The sequence below is a fragment of the Strigops habroptila genome, chromosome 1, assembly GCF_004027225.2.
Source record: "Strigops habroptila isolate Jane chromosome 1, bStrHab1.2.pri, whole genome shotgun sequence".
In the NCBI taxonomy this organism is placed as follows: Eukaryota; Metazoa; Chordata; class Aves; order Psittaciformes; family Psittacidae; genus Strigops; species Strigops habroptila.
The window spans coordinates 148547564-148553557 of record NC_044277.2 but is presented as its reverse complement, the minus strand read 5'-3'; positions in this window follow the sequence as shown (position 1 = coordinate 148553557).

The following is a 5994-nucleotide window of genomic DNA, read 5'->3' as shown; positions in this document are numbered from 1 at the left end:
TTGTGTGGACTGTCTATTACAAATAACTTACTTTGTAGAGGATGTATTTTACTAGAGCGGCTGGAAAGAGGCACTAGTGAAAGTCCACTGATGTAAGTAGTTGCTCTTTCAGGTTCTTATTCTTCCTGACCACTGTGTTCAGGTCCCTCCGCTGCTTTTGTTCAGTTTCTCAGGGTACATGCCTAAAACTTGGGGTTCTCCACATAAGTGTGCGTAACCAAAGCCCTCATGCTCTCCTAGACTACCCTAAGAGCAGCCCTGCCTTGAAAGCATGGGAGCTTACTCCTTGCTGTAGAAAATGTCTGAACAGAGAGACAAAAGAGATGCATATACTACTTACACATTCCTCCCTTCTAGGTATAATTACTGCGTTATAGGTATGAAATGCAAGTGCAAAGATCATTTCTTAATAGCATATGCTGGGTCTGCATTAAGTGTTGACAGCAAATAAATAGTAAGATGCTCTGGCATTCTCAGTATGTCACACCCATTCTTTACTGCTTGTCACTGTAATATCTCAGGCATGTCTCATTAGCACATTCCAGGATAGATTAACACGCCTCAGATACACTGTCAGCAGACACCTTGCTGACCATACCTGTTTTCTTACATAAACAGCACCTCAAGAGGGATCATAGAACAATATGAAGGATGGGAAAGCTTTAGAGGAGGAAGAGTTTCTAGAAGTTAAAATACAAACCTGTGGAAGACTCTCCAACAGAAATGGTAAGCATATCTTGGATAAGACAAATCAGAAGCAATCAGAAACTATGTGGCTGTGAGAACTCTTAATAAGAGACCTTTTGCAGTTGGCAACTGCATTTCATCGTGTGGAGGAGCACAGGTCCGCAAGCCCGAGGCCAGCGCTGGCCTTCCTGCAGCAGGGAAGTGGTGGTGGCAAGAGTAGCACCCACACGAGCATGTGCTCATGAAATCCAGGTCTTGAACTTCTTTGTGTGATGGTGCATGTGTGTGAGGAGGAAGTGGAGGGAGAGGGCACGTGTGATATTAAGCTACATTCCTTTGACGTTTTCACAGATGAAGGAAGCAAAAATCAGTATTAACTAAAAAGCAGTGAGATGATGGTCAGGGTACCTCAGAGGTGTCAGTTTAGGTGGCTTTTACCAGAACCCATTCTATGATACATGTTATTGAACTTCTCTTAAAACACAGCAGCAGTCCACCTGAAGCCTCCATACATACATCCGATGTGTGTCTTGGTGTGCTACCAAAACTCCATAATCCCATAGGACATTACAAATCTATAATAATCCCTTCCCACCCTGAGGTAGCAAAGTCATAGTTTTTTGCTACAATGGACAATAAATCCACTGGTGGCTTGATGTTCATTCTTCTATAAGAGGCCAGACTGGACAATAGCTGGGGAATAGCTGGAGAACAGCTGGAGAACAGTGGAAAACAAAGCCATAAAGGATCCGCTGTGTCTCCCCTAATCATAAATCCTCCCTGAGCTGCAAAGCCACGCTCTTTTATTACTTTTTAATTTAATTCTAGTAACCTTCAAAATCAGTTTTGCCTGAAAATAACCTTTCATGAATATATCAAAAAGCAGAGTGTGTGGCTTTGTTTGTGTAGTTCCTACCCTCTTGGAAATAAGTTTTGAAGACAAAAAATGATGTGTTATCCTGTTTGAAACTCTAGCCTTGCTTCTTGTTTATACTAGGCTTTGGTGTAAAGCACATTTGTTTTAACTTTAGTGTAAATGAAGCTCATCCCCACAGTGCTCTTTGAGGTTGAATAGAACAGAAGTCACTGAAGAACACAAAGATTGCAACCAATGATGGGTTTTTCCTGAATTGCTGGCATGGAGAATTTAATTTAGTTAACTCCTATGGCATAAGAAGATAGTGGAGCTGCATGCAAAAGTTTTCTGTATCAATGATAAGCAATAGTGATACTAAGGTCACTTTTGCCTTTCTTTCTGTGAAGAGTGATACATTTTAGAGACATACCTTCACCTTTTAAGTTGCACGGTATGAAAATAAAGGGCTGGTTTGGGTTATCTTCTTTCCCAGTTACAAAATGAGTCAGTTGTAAGTAAAAAAAGTGCTCTAAATACTCTGTGGTGGGACACTGAAAATCTGTTTAGTCAGTTTCAAAATGGACCACAGACAGCAGCTGAGGAACCATTGTTTGCTGTGATTTCCTCATGCTGGTTTTCCAGAATCAAAACAGCATACAAAAATAAACGGCACGTGCTCCTGTTTTACTGTTTTCAGGACTTAGTATGCCTCAGCCTGTAGACAAAGCAGTACAGGCACCTAACCAGCGTGCCACATGGAGCCATCGTACTTAGATAACAGCTTTTCAGGAATGCAGCTGGGGCAGCACTGGAATCTGCTTAGGAACTTTGTTACAAGCTGTGATTTGACTTCAGTACCTCTTAGGTATGTTTTAGTATTCAATCCCATCAGTGACTTTTTAAGAATGACTGAAATTGTTAATAGAGATTACTTCATAAGATTATAATTACAGCGTGTGAGGATATGTTTATTGACAGCTTTGGCATCTTTGGCAATTGAATATAAACTCCCCTGCTTTAGGCATGTTAGTTAACAGCTTTAGTGATCTAAAATGCATTGATTAACAGAAGTGGGAGCTCAGTTTAACCCCTACTACTATGGTATGTAAAGCACACAACATGGCTTTTGGACATTATGCTTTAACTATATATTTTAGTCATCCTAATGTACAAACTGAAACAGGTTCTCTTTATGCTCTGGACACAGATATGAGGTGAGTAGTGATGCAGCCTGGATTTTGTAAAATTCTCTTAGATTCTCCAAGCACATCTGTCCTGAGAATGCTGAAATCAAACCGTATGAGCAAAAAAATAAGAGGCATACATATTGTTGCAACTTAAGTAGCAGGTTATATTAAATCTCTCACAAATACAAAGATAATTCAGTGAAGCTGGCAGTAATGATGCCTAGTGCTGCCACTTAGTGGAGCTGTGCTTTCCTTCCTTAAATTAGAAGGTGAAGATTAGTAACACTTTTTTGTTGCAGCTGGTAAAATCCTCAGTTGGTACAGAAGGGTCTTGCAGTGGTGCTGGGTACTCAGAGCTCTTGTATAAGTGCCTTTACATGATGACAGGAAGCGTTTGAGGAATTCAGGAGTGAAATGCCTCAGATGAGGAATGTGTACCCTTTCTGCTGCCTCATATATAAAACAATCACATCAGGAAATAAGTACCCAAATAACCAACTTCATCTGGAACTTAAGCAGCCTGCAGAAATTCCAGACACAGAAGGACATGAGTTTCTATCATTATGGAAGTTGAAACGATGAATTTAGCACCTGAAAAACAATCTGAAGTTATGTGTGCTGAGCTACGGATGGTTAGATTTCATGTTTCTGTTATAAACAGACCATGATGACAATTATTATTATTTTGGGTAACTCATGTACAAGTTGCTGGAATATGTTCACACTGGGAAGAGGAACGTCCTGTGAAGATCAAGCTAGAGTCAGACTGGTATAAATGAGCAAAGCTTGTGTCCCTGTGCAACATATTTGATCCACCTCTTCAGGGCAGAATCGAAATTGCTCTTTCACTCCAGTGCACGCAGACATAAATTGAAAAGGGCATTCTTTCAAACAGGATCCCTGTAGTGGTGTCTTTCACCTCACCTCCTGTTTTTCAGCTTCGAGGCCAAACACAGCTCGTGAGAATGAATTCCTTGGAAGCCACTGGCAGAAAATTAAAAAACAGATAACAGTGTTATCTGTACAAGAAGAAATCAATGTTTGTTACACCATCTGAGTGCAATTGAGCATGTAACAGGTAGCAATATTTCAGTGATTGAAGCCAAATATCCAAACAACAGAAAAAAATCATATATACTTTATCAGTAGGTAAGACATGAGAGTAACCAGCCCAGATGTGTCTGTTAGCTTATCTCTGAATAAATCAAGCATTGGTCATATCCGCATGTTTCACATTCACATTTCTCCCTGTGTGCATAGCACATACAAGCTTAAGCTGCAGTATTTACAACTAACATCAGTGCTGGTTTAATGCACAGGTGGAACTACAGTGAGTCATAAAGCTTGTGTTTATCCTTTCCACAGGGAAAATGTAATACAGCATATATCAGCTGTGTAATACTCTGGCAAAAGGCAAAGCCCAGCCTGTTCTATGGGCAGCTGGAAATTGTTTTATTTTCGGTCAGTTTTCAAGACAGTAAAGCACAATTTTTCTTTTTGCCATTTTCTTCCTCTTTTGTGGATAATTCTTCTTAAGAATGCAACAAATCCTTCTTCCTGTTCTTTTAAGACACTGCTCATGTCTTTGGTACTTTTTACCCTATGGAAGGAGAATAAATAAACTTTTACATACTATATAGAATAAAAGTTCTTCCAGATAGGAATATACTCTGGAACTCTATTCCAGGTAGGAATATACTTAAAACTCACTGTAAGTTAGATACAAATATATCTTAAATTTATCTGAATAAAATAATCACATGGGGAAAAAACGTAAGCCCAATAGAACCGATTGCAAGATTTTTAAAGGCATTTAAGAATCTAAAAATAATCTTACAGTTTATTTTAAAATATGCCCAGAGAACCTTAAATATCCCAGAGTAGTTTGAGGAAGGGCTGTTCATATTCCAGAATCAGTAGTTGCACTCCTTTTCATTAATTTTTTGCAGGTTCCTCCCCTTAAGAAAATGTCATTGTGGAAGCAAATGAAGTAGAAAATATCACAAGAACTAAATATCTGAGATCTTCATTTAGGGTTAATATGCTTTTAAGATAAGCTCTGTCAGGCAACAAGCTTTTCTCTGTAGTGAACACCTCTGATGTACTTTCAGATGTAACAATTTCTTAACCCCTATTTAACTTCAATTTTATTGTTCAGCAGTAACAGTCTGGGCCTGTTACCACTTAAGTGACGTTCTGAGTGGAAAGCACATTGATACCATAAGTCTCAAATTCTCCATTACTCTATATATTGGTTCTGGAATTTATTCCTAAACTATTTCTGCAAATCGGATTTGGCATTAAGTGAAGGAGGGAATTCCAGAAAGATGCCTTATCAGCAATCGCACTCTCATTGCTGATCAGTGACCAGGGTTTGGGCTAAATCCTTTCCTGTATGTTGCCCTGTTTCCTCATTAGTTTCTTCTCCGTGCTCTGGATGTCGGCGAAGAGATTCTATGCCCTTAATGGGGACAAAAACTGCAGCACTGCCTCGATAAGCGACTGCCAGTCAGGAGCAGGTCCCTTCAGCACATGCATTAGGGAGGCCGGATGGCGAAGGGCTCATGACGTGTGTGCAGTACAGCCGTTTATCAAGCCTCTTCCAGCTATGCTCATGTGGAATCCATGAGACAATTTCCACCGTCCCCACAGACGGATGGCTGGAGGCAGTTCCTGCACACCTCACAGGGACATGTGCGGAGGAGAGGAGCTAAATCATGCCCCAGCTCTGGGAAAGGCTTAATTGAAGCTCAGACACCACAGAAGCCAAAGGTTTCATTCAGGTCTCCGGGTTATTTCTCCCCTTCCGAGCTGCTGCTGTCCCTTTTGTCCGCACCTTCCTTCAGCCTTGCGTCCCCAGTGTTCCCAAGGGAACACCAGGCTGTGGGCCCGAGCCCTGTGTCCCCACAAGGACACGTCCCCAGAAGGACATGCCCTCCAAGACCAGCTCCTGCGGTTTTACCTCCGGCTTTGCTCTTCTGAGGGAGCCCTGAGGCGCTCCCTCAGGGCACGCCTGAGCTCCCCCAACGCGACTTCCCGCGCCGGGAGGACAAGTCAGTGCCTCGCCGGGCGGGAAGGCGCCGCTCGGCTCCTCACCTCGGCTCCATGAGCCCTCAACCCGCCCCGCTCCGCGGCCGGTCCTGCCACACGCCTCACCCCGCACCCAGCGGCCGCCGGCAGGTGGCGCCACCCACCCGCCGCGCCGAGCCGCGCCCCGCCCCTCGCTGCCCTCCCTCCCACCAAGGTGAGGCGTTAAACGGGCGG